Source organism: Myodes glareolus, chromosome 16 (assembly GCF_982192425.1).
Source record: "Myodes glareolus chromosome 16, mMyoGla1.1, whole genome shotgun sequence".
In the NCBI taxonomy this organism is placed as follows: domain Eukaryota; kingdom Metazoa; phylum Chordata; class Mammalia; order Rodentia; family Cricetidae; genus Myodes; species Myodes glareolus.
The window spans coordinates 33,880,939-33,896,786 of record NC_142041.1 but is presented as its reverse complement, the minus strand read 5'-3'; the positions used below and the strand labels follow the sequence as shown (position 1 = coordinate 33,896,786).

General features: G+C 44.6%; 1 non-coding gene across 1 annotated transcript; it reads right to left on the bottom strand.

Annotated features, from left to right (window-relative positions):
* Window positions 1-15,070: 15,070 nt before the first annotated feature.
* On the bottom strand, window positions 15,071-15,177 carry LOC125391436 (U6 spliceosomal RNA). Its single transcript, XR_007229125.2, has one exon. It is a non-coding gene; the product is annotated as a U6 spliceosomal RNA (small nuclear RNA).
* Between the last annotated feature and the right edge of the window lie 671 nt (window positions 15,178-15,848).

The following is a 15,848-nucleotide window of genomic DNA, read 5'->3' as shown; positions in this document are numbered from 1 at the left end:
TTTGCGATTTAGCTGGAGTGAGCAGTACAGAGTTGTTGGTGCACAGAGCTCCAAGGGTGGAGGAGCGGGTTCGGGGCGGGGTGGGGGGGGGTTCCTAAAAAGTGGCCATCACTTCCTTCACAGGTGGTACACGGACAGTTTTCTCCTCCTTTACTCTTGCAGACTGAGTCTATTTGAATCCCGAGGCTCTTGGAAGAAGCAAATCAGCTAAGCTCTTCATTCTGTCTACTGGGCAAAAACTATCAGAGTGATTCACTGGGCGCATTTAGCACTCCTTTTGCTGCAGGATGCTTGGGACTCCCCTGGGGGGATAAAGGGATGAATATTTATTCGAGTCTAATAATAGTGGGGAAATCGGATTTCGTGCTTTTTTTTTAGTAAAAGAAATAGGGTGGTATTTTTATAGTTCTCTTGGGAATCTGTATCTCAATAACCACTTTTGATATGCATAGTCATAATCTACCCCGGTAATATGCTAAACACTTACAAATGCAGCATGGCCCAGCTATGCTGCTGCTTTTCCTATGCCCTGTTAGCTGAGAAATAAAAGAAACGCAGTCAGACATCCAGCAATATTTCTTGAGTACCTACCATGTCCTAGGCACTGAGCTGCGTACTGGGGGGCATAAACAAAATTCCGCTGTCAGACACAAGAACCTCAGAATATTGCCAATCAGCATGTGCAGTGTGGTCTGAACATGAATGTCCCCAAAGACTCGTGTGTTTCAATGTTCAGCCCATAGGGAGTGACACTATTAGGAGGTGTGGTCTTTTGGGAGTAGGTGTGGCCTTGTTGGAGGAGTGGTCACTGTGGAGGCGGGCTTTGAGGTCTAAGAGGTTAAGATCTGGACAGTGTAGTGTGTCTCGGTCTCTCCCCGCTGCCTGCAGATCAAGATCTCAGCTCCTGTTCCAGCACCCTGTCTGCCGGCACACCACTGTGTTCCCTGCCGTGATGATAATGGACTAAATCTCTGAAACTGTACACCAGTCCCAGTTAAATGTTCTCCTTTATCAGAGTTGCTATGGTCATGGTGTCTCTTCACAGTAATAGAAACTCAGACAAAACAGCATAAGTGTATAGAATTAATCATGTGTTTGCGCTGGTCAAACAGAAAAGTTTGGTTTGCCATGGTCCGAAAAAGACAAGGGGACACAGGAAATACTGACACTTTAGATCTGGAAAGCAAACGTTACAGGGTGGTGTTACAAGTCACTCTGCCATGTTACAGAATAGAAACTTGGGGGTGCCCTCTCATGATTGAGTCTCGTTCATAAATGAGTTTAGGAACAGACTAGATGGAAGTTCAAGGGCAATTTTCCTAGGGTTTAAGGAAGAACCTGCAGGGCAGGCTAGCTGTATCAGCTCCCTGGAGTGGGAAGAGATGAGGAAGAGAGAAAACTATGCCTTTTGAGTTAGGTTTGGAGGTTCATCCAGCAGCCGTGCAGCAAAAGAGATGCGGTGTCAACGAAAAGTTAAGGGGCAAGCCAGATAGCTCGGTGGTTGCTAGTGCACACTGCACTAGCAACGGGACTGAGTTTGGTTCCTGTTAGGAGGCTCATAACTACCTATAACTCCAGCTCTAGGGGATCCAATGCCTCTTTCTGACCTCTAAGGACACCTGCGCTCATGTGGATGCATGTACATGCGTGCGCGCACATACGTGTTCTAACCAACATCCAAAAGATAAAAAGGAACAGCTACGCCCTCTGGGTCAGAACTAAAAAGTAAGCAGACTCAACAGAGCCTTATAGCAGCTCCACGGCAGCTAAAAGCAGGGGCTGGGGCAGGGAGTGCATTACCTCATTAAGGGGCTAATCATCTTTCCCACCTGTGGTATGACATTAGCTAAATCTGCCTTTCTATGAGTTTGACTCTTAGCCAGGTGATTAACGGGCCCCATTTGATTAATCCTGACATTTTCAGTAGCTTGGAACGTTAAGTCTCTACCCAAAACCAACGGCAAATTCCACTCTTTTGACGAGAAGGAAATCATTTCCCCTAAGAGGCCTCAACAGAACCTTGATCAAAGCTACTGTAACAGTGGGCACAGATAAAGGCTCCAAAGATTCGTCAAAGTGAGACTCGAATTACCTTAGTTCTTTATTCTTGACCTGCTTTGGAGATTATGAATGAAAACATGGACTTTCTCCTGGGGAAAAAGCGCATGCATTCATCCTATCTTAAAATGATTTCAAGAATTCATGGATGGGCTGGAGAGATGGTTCAGCAGTGAAGAGCAATGATTGTTCTTCCAGAGGTCCTGAGTTCAATTCCCAGCAACTACATGGTGGCTCACAACCACCTGTAATAAGATCTGGTGCCAACTTCTGGCCTGCAGGGACACATGCAGGCAAAACATTGTACATATAATAAATAAATAAATCTATAAAAAAGAAAAAAGAATTCATAGACCTCGTGAAGCTCATGCATGGTTTGTCTTGGGCACCTAAGGCAGATAACCAGACAAAAAAGCCAGAAATGACAAAGTAAACATCGTTAGGAACGAAAAGGCATTTGAGGAGGGCTCAGCAGAAACCCACTGAGGGAAATTAGCATTGAGAAGGATGAGCTAGAACTGAGGAGGATGGCCAGGGCTGCCCTTCCAGGCTCGCTGGATCATCAGTCACCACCGGCTGATAAAACAGTGAAGCCGGTGTAGCAAGACAGCCTCTCCTAACAAAAGCAAGGCACTATCGTTGGGGTTGTAGCTCACCAGGCATATGCTTGCCGAGTGTGATGGGTTCTTGGGATCAATCCCCAACAACAAAAGAGAAATCTTGTAAAAACAACTCTTTGTCAGAGATACTTTCCTGGGCTCAGAAGTTGCATTAGACAACATCAAAAACAAATCTACACTCAGGATGACATCACTCCAAAGTTATCTAGATTTCACTTTTCAAAGTGCAGGAAGATTGAATGTATTTGTGGAATTAAAAAGTATATAGAGACAAAAGGGAGGCTAAGACAGAGCTCGCTATACCCCAGACAAGAGAGAGCCACGGGGCAGGACCACCAATTGTTCCCTCGCTGAAAGCTCACTCCCTTAGCTATGCGTCTCCTAAATTTAAGAACAAGCCAGTTGACTGCTCCAATAACAGCCGTTTCTCCATTCTCCATCAAGAAGAACTTCTTCAAATGGTTGCCCATGCTTGCTCTCTCCACTTCCTGATGTCTCATGAGCCCTCTAAAGTTTTCTTCCCAACACACCCAAAGTGCTCGTGTTTGCTAGGAATTTCTAAATTGTTATGTTAAGTAATGATTTAAGAATAACCTGTAGGGCATGTAGGTTAGTGGTAGAGTGTTTGCCTAGCATGTGCAAGTCCCAGAGTATCACAAAAATAAATAAATAAATAAATAATAAAAATCAACCTTATCAGACTTGAATGGCTGTAGTATTCAACAGCTGCTCACTGCCTTCCACGTGGGGCGTTTTCCCCATTTATTCCAGCTATCTTCAGACCATACACCAATCTGCTCTCTCTCTCTCTCTCTCTCTCTCTCTCTCTCTCTCTGTGTGTGTGTGTGTGTCTGTCTGTCTGTCTGTCTGTCTGTCTGTCTCTCCCTCTCTATCTCTGTCTCTGTCTCTCTCCATGTCACTCTCTGTATCTCTCTGTGTCTCTTTCTGTGTGTGTCTCTCTCTCCCTCTCTCTCTTTCTGTCTTTCTCTGTGCCTATCTCTCTCTCCCTATCTCTCTGTCTCTCTGTGTGTATATGAGTGTATGTCTCTGTCTGTCTCTCTCTCTCCATGTCTCTCTCTGCCTTTCTATCTCTGTCTCTTTGTCTCCCTCTCTGTCTGTCTCTCACTCCATGTCTCTCTCTGTATGTCTCTGTCTTCCTCTCTCTCTCTCTCTCTCTCTCTCTCACACACACACACACACACACACACACACACACACACACACTACTGAGGGACCACAGAACTCAGCTTGTGCCTGCCTCTCCTCCTCATCCATACTCACTGTCAGGGGAACTCACGCAGTCTCATGATTCAGATGTACAGTCTATATGCTACTGTTTGTCAGATTCATGCATCCACTCAGCAACATCCTTCTTGAACTCCAAATTCCTACGCCTAACTACCTAACTGACCTTTTCACCTGAAGACTAATAACCTTCTCAAAATACTGTGCCTGAGTCTTAGTTTTCCTGCCAGAAGTTATTTCTCCCCAAATCTTCCTTAATAAACAGCAGCTTTATTTCTTTACTGGCTCAGGTCAAAAGCTCTACAGGGCATTTTGGATCTTTCTTTCATCTGCATCTCACATCCAGGAGTTAATCCTGCTTCAGATCCTATAAAGTCTGACTCTAAAAGAACTCTAACAAGTAAATCAGAGCGATCAATCAGTTTCAGGAAGCTGGTCGCACAGCGAGGCAACCCTGGCTGAGAACACATTTCTATATACCTGAAAACTGTAAGGAGAGTGGATGGTAAGACTTCTCAAAAAATGCTAATTATGTGAGGTAAAGCATTTACTAACTAGCTAGACTATTAAACAGTATATACTACTTTTAAAAATAATTTTGCAACAAAGGAACATGTACTACCTGCCAAAGAAACTAATACTTTTGAAGCATTTTTATCAAATCATCATCTCTGGGATGTCTGGAGAAAGGATTGCAATAGTTGTACTTTAAAAATTTTGAATGAGTTGACACATTAAGTATGTAGCAGCCAAAATAAAAGAGCTAACTTCTCAGGTGGCCACACGTCATCAAATCAGGTGACACAACATCCAGCAGAAATTCGGAAGTGAGGAAACCTTGCTGGAGCAGTCCAATCAAAGTTCCTGATTGACAGCTCACAGAGAGAGCTTTCTCTCCATGGATGAGCAACTGACTTAAGATTCCTACTGTAGGCATTTTTATGCCGTGGCATAAGCAATAGTAACCACTATTGTTGCAAATGTTTACTTTCAAACTGTTCTCAGGGGTGCAGTGTGGGTTCTTGGTTTTCTTGGGCTTTTTATTTTGTTTTGTTTTGTTTTGTTTTTTTAACACCCTTAAGCTGTTTATTGTTCTCCTTTCTCTGGGAGAAAGTTCTTTCTCTAAGAGAAGCAGGAAGCCAGCCTGACCCAAGAATAGAAGTTTGGAAGGACGCTTGAGTCTGGGACAGGGGGACTCTGCTCACTCCCAGAGTCTACTCTCAATGAGTGCAAACAGCACAATTGCCAGAATCATTTATATGACAACTCCTCATTAATTCATGGCTTTATTCTTAGCTGAAAACAGCATCACCTTCATGCAGACTTGGTTTTTGTGTGTCTGTATGTCTCTGTATATGTCCGTCTATGTGTGTATCTATCTGTCTGTCTGTCTATGTCTGTCTGTCTGTGTGTCTGTGTGTGTGTGTGTGTCTGTCTGTGTCTGTCTGTATGTGTGTGTGTCTGTGTGTGTGACTATCTGTCTGTGTGTCTGTCTATCTGTCTGTGTCTGTGTGTGTGTGTCTGTCTGTCTGTCTGTCTGTGTTTTGCTCAACCCTCCCAGTGCACTTCACTTTACTCAGAAGAAAATCTCAGTCCTCATGCAGACACCCAGACATCCAAAGGCACAACTAAGCTTGCCCTTCCTACTATGCTCCCTGTGTCTTCTAGTCCCTCCTCCTCAAATGCAACTCAGCTGTCACTCACATTTCCTGCCTGTGTGCCTCCTGCCTCTTCTACCCCTAGTGTCTCACTTCACTGAACACCAATCACACCCTAGGAGGCACCCTCTCTAGTCTCTCTGCTTACATTCCTTTATTTTCCTCCTGGCACTTAGCCACCATCCAATACGGATTTGTCTTTATTTTCTGTCTTCCTCCAGTAGGTTATCAGAGTCATAATGACAAAGACTCCACATGACCTACGAACTGTGGCGTGCCCTGTCTCATACCCAAGTAAAAGGGGCTGAAGTATGGCATCCAGGTAGAGCAGCTGGCCCTGAAACTGTGGCAGGCACAGCTCTTCACAGAATGAGATAGACAGGAGCCTTCAGCTGGCAAATTTCACGAGAATTAAAAGTAGGAACGTTGGTCGGCTTTAGAGCCAGTGACTGGGAAGGAGTATGATGGAGAAGTACAGTCAGGTCACCAAGAATTCAGGGAAATGAGATTAAGATGGGGACAAAGAAAACAATAAAGATTAGAAATGGCCACAATAGCAGTACTGGAAAATGTTCAAAGATCTTCAAGCAACTGTAATAGAGGTGGCTCACAAACACACAGGTCTCTTGATGGATCTACACATCTGGATCCCAAGTTAGATGGAGCCTTGCAATCCCGGGTTTGGTAAACACGGGCTTACAGATGCTGATGAAGTTGGGAGCTGCAGGCATGTTATATGAATACGGGAAAGTGTCCCAGTGAAATCCACTATTTTGTACATTTAATTATATTACTAAAATATCTTTAAAAGAATGAGTAAAAAGCATGACAAGGATTGGCTCCAGGGAACCGACTACTATGAAGGATGCATAGTAAAAAGACTGAGGGGACCAGCTGGGCAGTCGGTGAACCGAGAGAGGAAGCAAGAGACTGAAGACGAGGATTTAGAAAAGGCCATGATCACAGTGCCAGATGTGGGAAAGAGTTCAAACAGGAGAAGAAACAATAATGCCAACTGGCTGTAAAAGAACTGTGGTTCGGACAAGAAATACAGGACCACATGTTTTCTGGCTCTGTGGCACTGAAACGGTGCTTTGCTCATTGATCAAATGCAAGTCAGAGTTTCCAAAGCTGCCATTCGCGTCCACCAGTGGGCTTTTCAAATACCAGGGCTTGGTTGCGCTCCCTGAATAAGGGGTGCAGGTGTCTGGGAAGTGGGCCCAGGCACTGGTTTTCTATGAAAGCCCCAAGAGGGGTTGTCATGAACAGCCAAGACTGGGAGATTCTGGAGAAGCTGGACTTTCTACAGAAGCCACCAGGGAGCTTCCGTGTATGGACCATACTGGGAAAACCCTGCCCCTGCGAAGGGATTGTGAACCAGGACAGAGGACAGAACCCTGATCCTGAGCCGTGGGAAATCTCTCAAATTACTGATACACATTGTTAGTACAAAGGCGAGAGTCATTCTCTTTGCCAGATGTCTTTTTGCCTCCTTGTGCCCTTGGTTTGATAAAACATTAAAGCAAAGACCTTTTCTAGACACTGGTTTTTTCTAAAAAAAAAAAAAAATAGTATGGCGTGAACTCTTCATATATACCAGGCAGATACAAGGGGCAGCACAGACTCTGACTTAATACGTTTCTCTGAAGTAGGCCGAGTTTTTATTCCTGTTTCATGGGATAAAGAGAAAGGTTCATGGAGCTACTTGTGCGGAGGTGGGAAAGCTGGAAACCACGGCACTGGCCCCTGAGCCAGTTCTAGCTCACTGCAGAACCCAAACTCTGAGCCCGGTTTCTATCATTCCCGATTCACCCCACTGTCTAAGGCAGCTTCTGCAGCCCCTAATGAGGGCTCTGCTCCCAGTCCAGATGTTCCTCAAAACTCAAGCACAGGCACCCAGAAGACAGTACTGACATTAGGTTCTCCCTTAGCATCACAGGTAAAAGTTCTCTGCTGCCTTTGGTGCACACAGACTTAGGTCAAGGTAAGCTGGCCTTCCAAACTCCTAGAACACATGAAAACTGACCCATAAGGATCAGCAAGTAGAATACAGGATTTTAAAATTTCCTGGCTTCAGCAATTAGCTGTCCTAAAAAGAACATGTCAGAGAAACAAGGTGAACAAAAATGCAAGGACTTCCCAAATCAGCCTTGATTGTTGGTGTTTTATTTCAACGTGACATCTATTACTGTAGGGCAGGTGGCCGTTGTTCTCCCTGCGTCAGATCTGAGGCTCAGTGGTAGAGTGCTCGACTAGATGCCAGCACCTTAAGTTAAATCCAGCACTACAAAATAAAATAAAGTCTAGCCGCTGAGAACTCAGCTGAGTGGTAGAAGCCTTGCTTAATAACGGCTCTGAGTTTGGTACCCAGCGCTGATGGGAGGCAGAGAGGATCTCCACAGGTAGGTTGAGGGTGACCGCTGTTGTGATGAAACACCATGACCAAAAGCAAGTTGGGAAGGATATCTGACATCATGCATCCTCGCCTACCACTGAGGGAAGCCAAGGCGGGAACTCACACAGGGCAGGATCCTGGAGGCAGGAGCTGATGCAGAGGCCATGAAGCGGTGCTACTTACTGACTTGCTCATCGTAGGTCTCTCAACCTGCTTTCTCATAGAACCCAGGGCCAATACCCACAACAGGTTGGGCCCTCCCACGTCAATCACTAAGAAAAGGCTCTACAAGCTTGCATACAAATCTTATGGATGCTTTTTTTATTTTTTATTTTATTTTTTTGTTCCAGTTTATGTTCCTTCCCCTCTGTTGACTATAGTCTGTGTCGAATTGACATAAAAACTAGTCAGGGCAGGGGGCAAGGTAATTAGATGCTGTACATCTTATTTCCTACTTTGGGTCTTGGGTCCGTTCTGTCCCGAGTACTTCCAGGTGTTTGCTGTCCGCCTCCACCTCAGCCTTCACCACAAAGAGAAACGATTTCACAGACTGCTTGCTCACCACGTACCAATCTAAAGTTCTTTGAAAACTCCGAACCCACAGGGTTGCTTCACAAAGAATTCCTGGGCTGGTAATTATAACACCACTCCCTAGGGATCCGATAATGAGCCAGCTATGTGTTCTTCATGAAGGGGACACCTCTGAGTTGGGCCCTAAATGTTCCCCCAAATTCATACCTGAATGAGTGCAGTTAGGGAGGTCTGGGAAGTCACCAAGCTCACCAAAGGCCTCATCATGCCCACCGGTCTCATTTTGTTGAGATTCAACTCCAACAAAAGAAGCCTTACATGTTTGCTTTCGCCTGCAGCTCCTAATCAGCCACAGCGATTAAAAGCAACAATTGCTACTGATTTACCAGGATTCTTGATAGAAAGGCAGAACTGAATGGCTTGGAAACCATCCCATTCCAGGCTTCTCTTTTAACCCTTTCCTCACCAGCCAGGAGGAGTTGACTGAGCATGAGACACCAAACCAACACGTAGCTGCTGTTGATGTGACGGAGTTTGACAATAAAATCCAGCATGTATAAGGGGCGAGTCAAACGTACCAACTGTGTCTGCCTCCTTGGACTCACACATACAGGATCTTCTTTATTTTAAAGACAGAGAAGAAGACCCGAAAGTGTTAGGATGTCAGAGGCCTGGGGATGCGGGATTGACAGGGCAATTAATGCACGACTGGAGATAGATGAAAAGGTCATTTTTCTACTCTTTCATAAACGGAACTTCACCCTTCCAAGGTCACCAACTGTGCTGGTTCGCTTTTGTCAACTTGTGCAAGCTACGGTCACCCGGAATAAGAGCACCTCAACTGAAAAAAAGGTCTCCATGAGAGATCGCCTGTGGGCAAATCTTTAGGGCATTTTCTTTAATAGTGGTTGACTTGGGATGGCACAGCTCACTGTGGGTGGTGCCACTGCTAGGCAGTTGGTCCTGGGTTGTAGCAGAAAGCAGGTTGAGCGAGCCTTGAGGAGCATGTCTGTCAACAACGTCCTCCCATGGTCTCCGCTTCAGGTCCTGCCTCCAGATTCCTGCCCTGGGTTCTGACGCTGGCTTTCTTAAATAATATACTGTAACATGGAAGTGTAAGTCAAAGAATCCATTTTTTTTCCCACACTGCTTTCAGCCTTGGTATTTACCACAGCAATAGAAAGCAAACTAAGTCAGTCACAGTCCTCATTTTTATTTTAGTACACTGAGCCCTACAAACTACCAAAAACCTACATGCGTGTCTAAAATTCTAAGAATAGTGGCAGAGTGGCCTTCTCTGCCGATGGGCTTGCTGCGGATGGCGTGTTTGGTGACTTGTCTCCTAATCAAAGTGAATCACTTCAGAGTGTTTTTATAACACCAGAGCTCTCTAGTAATGCTGGGTTCGTAGCCCATGACTCTGTCATGGCCTCTCTCTGCTCTTTTCTCTGTATTTCTTCCATTTTATCGTCATCTACAGCCGTATCACAGAACCAAGGTAGTGTACCCCCTACCAGTTTCTACCTCCATTTAAGCCTCTTTCCCAGGTTCCCGATACACATTCAATGCCTACTGCCTCATTTTCACCTGGAGACGGAACTCAGAGGCAGCCTGATGGCTTCCATCCTCATTACCTTGCCTCTGTATGTTAGGAGTGAACCCAGAATATGACCTCGGACTGCCCTGCATTCAGTTCCTCAAGATGGAACACAGGAAGCCTCCTTTGGATGAGGCCTGCCTTCCCATTAGAGAGAAAGGGACAAATGAGGAAAATGAAAACAATTGTCTAAAAATAATGAGAACAGAACCATATACCTAGCTTCTCCACCGCAAATGCATAGGTTAACTCCTCCGAAAACTACTAAGACTTCACTGATTTATTTGTTCATTTATTCAACTAACATTTCCTAGTGCCAACCATGGGCCAATCATGTTCTGAGCACACTGGGCTATGGCAAGGAGCAAAAAGACAAAGCACGGGTCCCCCAGGGGATTACAGCCCAGAAGAGGATGGTGGCCATGGGCACACCCGATAGTCAGTTACATAAGAAATGTGCGGACAAATGCATCTGTGTGGATGAAGAGTTGTGGAACCTAAGCTGAGAGAGGAAAGTATGGCATAGGGGGAGCAGCCAGACCAGTGAATTGAACATCTCAACCTGATGCATCGGTGGAATTGCGGACTAGAGGGAATGTTCTGAAAAAGTAAAATCGGAGGTGGAGTTCACAGACTAAAATGTTGATCCTGGCATTGTGCATGTAATTGAGTGATAGATAATACTATTGGGTATAGCAGGTGTGACACAGAAGTGAGGAGCTGAGACCATGGGTGACAATGATGTCAAAGAACTGACAGACCAAGGGTACTGAGCTACTCCAGACTTACAGTGATGACAGGGAAAGAGAAACATACAGCACAGGACTGAATTGCTCTCCTTTCACCAAACCACTAGCTGAGTGTCAGAGAAATTCCAGTCTTAAAAGAATCTCCTCATCTCTGTGGTTCTCAGCAGCCAATCAGAAAGTGAAATGATGGAATAAACTATAAGGTGACATCCAGCTCAAGATATGTTAGGATGTGTTTAATGTGTTTACCTGGGGAAGCTGAGGTTCTCCCAGTCCCGGGCCCTCCCCTCAACCGGTAAAAAGAACAGACTAACAAATATACCCGTTTATGTTAAAGACCACCCAGAATTAGAGAGTCAGCCCCAACACTGTGGAGCGTTTCCTAATGTCTTTAATTAATCACAAGGTAAAAAAAATTAGTTCTGTGTTTGTGATGGTTTGAAAGAGAATGGCCCCAGTAGGCTCATACGTTTGAATGCTTGGTACCTAGTTGATATACTGTTTGGAAAGGATTAAGAGGTGTGGCCTTCATCTTCTGTAACCAGGCAAGGCTTTCAGTGATGGGACCAGGACACCAACCCAAGCACAAAACCTTCAACCTGCCATTTGTCCTGCCTGCAAGATGTACTGGGGTAATGGTGGTGAAGAACTTGTGGGAGTGGCCAGCGAATGACTGGTCCAACTTGAGGCCCACACCATGAGAGGAAGCCCATGCTGGACACTGCCTAGATCATCAGCAACCAGAGGCTAGACAGCCCAGAGACCTAAAAGAGAGTCAAACATGACCAACAAATGAAGAAGAAGAGGAAGCAGAGGAAGAAGAAGACAATGAAATGATTCGTAATGAAATTCCATTCTACTCTAGATCAGTGCATAACTCAATCATCATCAGAGAGGCTTCATCCAGAAACTGATGGGAGCAGATGCAGAGACCCACAGCCAAACTTTAGGCAGAGCTCAGGAAACCCACCCCCTGAGGGGAAAGAAGGATTGTAGGAGCCGGAGAGGTCAAGGACACTAAGAGAACGTAGTCCACAGAATCAACTAAACAGGGCTCGTAGGAGCTGATAGAGACTGAAGTGTCAATCACAAGCCTGCACCGGACTACATTAGGTCCTCTCCATACGCTATGGTTGCATAGTTTGGTGTTCTTGTGGGACTCCTAACAATGGGAGGGGGTTGCCTTTGACTCTTTTGCCAACTCTTGGGAACCTTTTTCTCCTACTAGGTTGCCTTGTCCAGGCTTAATGTGAGAGTTTGTGCCTGGTCTTATTGCACCTAGTTATGCCGTGTATCTGGTTATGCCATATTTGGTTGATATCCCTGGGAGACCTGCTCTTTTCTGGAGGAAATGGTGGAAATACGGATCTGGGGAAGGGGAGAGGAGAGAGGCTGGGAGAAGTGGAGAGGAAACTGTGGTCAGGATGTATTGTATGAGAGAATAGATTTTCAAAAAACTAAAACAAGGAAGTTGAAAAAAGAGGTGTGACCTTGTTGAAGGAGGTGTGTCAGTGGGGTGGGCTTTGAGGTGTCAAAAGCCCACCCTAGACCAGTGCCTCTCTCTCTGCTGCCTGTGGATCAGGACATAAAGCTCTTAGCTACTGCTGCATGTCTGTCTGCTTCCTGCATGGTGACTATGGATTAACTCCCATAAAACTGTAAGCCAGCCCCAATTAAATGCTTTCTTTCTAAGCGTTGCCTTGGTCATGGTTTCTCTCTACAGCGATCGAACACTGACAAGGCAGTCCTCCATACCTAACTCTCTCTTCTTGCTCCATTAAAAAGCTGACATTGCTCCTTTCTGACCAAGTGTCTTCCTCTACTTGGCACACAGACTCTTCCAGAGGGCTCCTTCTGGGCATCTAGTCATTGCCATTCCTCTCACATAAAACTGGATGGGCTCACAATACTGAGCTGCCCCAGGCTCTTCTTTGCCACACACTTCTCTCTCCCCTCACATAGGTACTCATTCAGTCTCAGTGAGGACAGAGTGATGTCATCAACATGCGCCTGGCATGGACTAACTCCCCACATGGCTACCGTGCCAGACAGAAATGTTCTTGTTCGAATGTGGTTATCAGGTGCAGACGACAAAGGGTCGAGATGATGAGCCAGTTTCAGAAGGGCTGGTAGAATTTTGCCTGACTTTGATTTCAGTCTCTCAGGGACCACACTTCAATTGCAAGGTGCTGTTGAAAAGTAGTTTGCATAAACCTAAATTAAACATAATTAGAACCAGATAATTGGGGGAAATGGAATATAAACTTTAATAGTGTAGCTCCTGACACAAAGTGAATACTCCATTATAGTCAAATTTTCTTAATTTCTCAAATTTGAAAATTGAGGCAGAGCTTTTTCATTATATTCTTTCATTGTTCCTTCTGTTCCTCTGTGCATTTATTTTTTAAAAGCTCTAAAACCGGTTAATAATGTTTCTTTGTTCTGAATGAAACATCCCCTGATTTATCAGTTAAATGGCATTCAGAAACACAACTAATAGTTGATACACGAAATCATGGATGGTTTTGCACTCTAAGTAATGATATGGAAACCATTTCGAAGAACCACGACGCACTTTTGTGTGCCTGCCTCACAGCTTATGCACAAAGGCTTTGTGGCAGTTTCTGTCTATGTAAAACTGGCATACCTTACGTGGCCTACTGGGACTTATAAACCGGGAAGGAAATTTCCTAAATAAACAAACCCTGAGGCTGATGTATTTGAGAACTCACATCTGGGGAGCTAAATCCATGCTCAACAGGATCCTGGCTGGAATCTAGTCAAATGAGACAAATCCCAAAGGATCACCATGTTCCAGATGCTTCCAGGATATTTTTAGACCTGCTGTCTCTCACTAAAATACGCTCAGATTTGAGAGGAGGGATTTCTATGGGTAACCAGAAGGCTTTGTAGTGTGGGATTTTTGTTCAAGACAGAAGTGTGTACTATTTCAATTGTCTATGTATACATATCTATCTATCCTCCTATATCCTTCTCCCTCAAGACTAGTGCCAGGGCCATATGAGGTGGCACACATCTGTAATTCCAGCACTTGGCAGGCCAAAGCAGGAGGATTGCAAATTCAAAACCACCCTTGACTACATAGCAAGACCCTGTCTCAAAACAAAAAGGAGGGAAGCAGGGACAGAGGGTGGGAGGGAAATAGGGAGGGAGGGAGGAAGGGAGAGAGAGAGAGAGAGAGAGAGAGAGAGAGAGAACATCAGTGTCAGAACTCAATAACTATTTAAGAGCCCTGTCCTTGTCTTGGGCAAAACCTTTAAGTCACTACTACATCTCACCTGGTCCTTGCCCCGCCTCTAGAATAATTCCTTTCTGCCTTTGGGGGCAGTTTGGCATTTATGGATATCTCAGAGGTTCATCAACTCAACCGAAAAGCCCACTCTGAATGGCAGAACTAAGACAAGAGAGGCAAGCACATCTACCTGTGGGATCTTTGGAGGACGTGTCAGTGGACAGCTGGAAGCAGAAACAGCTAAAACCAACGCTAGAGACAGGGTGGTGTGTTCTCCGCTGCTGACAGAACTACAAGTGATACCTACCCGCTGTCACACAGTCACACAGTTCCGCTTCTTTTTTTTTTTTTTTCGGTTGAATCACTTTAACAGTTCTTAGCTCTGTTACTATTTTCCATTTTCTATATTTCTTTTTTAACAACAAATACAGGAGAATTCCAAGAGCTGGTTGATTCTTCAATATGTTGAGCATCTAGTTGCTCCTGTACCAGCTGTTCTGAAGCCTGCAGTTTCTACGTTGTTAAAGGCCATTGGCTAACCCATACAGATTTTTCTGTCAACCATTTTAAAAGTAGGATTGTTGGTTCCTCTAAGAGTTCACCAGTCATTTTTCTGTTTTTGTACAGCCCAAATGGTCAGTGTCTGTGTTTCATAGCACCTTATACATCCTTCCCAGAAACATGAATTGGTTTATGGTCCGAGACTTCAGGAATGTTAATCTGGGTATCCCACTGCTGCAGCAGGTCACAACCCATAAATTCACTGCTATATTGGCCACATTTTACCTCAGTCTTCCTCTCTGTTCTTCTGGCCCTATGCATTCAACTCATCTCCTGCTTTGTTTTACCTGAGATAGGGTTCCAATTCCTAAGAACTGAACATCTGACTCCTGAAGAGGCCAATTAGGATGCCATGATTCTGGAGTGGTAATAGTCACATTTTTGCCTGTGTCTAGTAATCCTTCCAAATATGGAACGCTTCATGAATTTGCATGCCATCTTTGCATAAGGGCCAAGCTAATCTTCTCAGTATTATTCCAATTTTAGTTTATATGCTGCCAAAGTGAGCACCAGTTACACTTCTTAACATGCTCTCTCTATTCTTATCTCCTAAGCATTGCAAGCAAATCAATCACGATGAGGCTCCTGGGCTAGAGCAGGGCATGCCACTCGGATTCCCTGAAGATATGTTCAATGGAGTTTTTGTTCTGCTGGGCCACTTCAGGTGGCATCCTCCAAAAAAATAATCAATAGTACCATTCCAAAAAGATGCACATTTTTACATTATAACTCTCACCTACAAATTAAAAATTCACACATCTTCTCTTTCTCTAAGTCAGCAGAGACATTTTTAACAGAGACAGGACAACATTTCTAGGCAGCTCAGCTATGCCCACGTTCGTGAATTCTTCAGGATCATAACCAGAAAGAAAGGTTGGTCACTATTTCTACCAAGTAAATATGTTTTTGCATGTGTAAGTGCATGTGTGCACGTGTGTGTGCGTGCACACGCACACGTGAGCACACACAATTGTAAAATGAATTCAAACATTCAAAGACTTGTCTACAATTACAGGCTAGAAGTTATGTGCTATTGTATTTACATTACAATATCCACAATATTATGGAAATCTACCTGAACACGTCATTATTTATATTTCATAAGAAATTTTAGGAATAACTTTCCCTAGACACTCATTTGCTTGTCAGCTTTCATGGTGGTGTTGTATAATCATATGTGA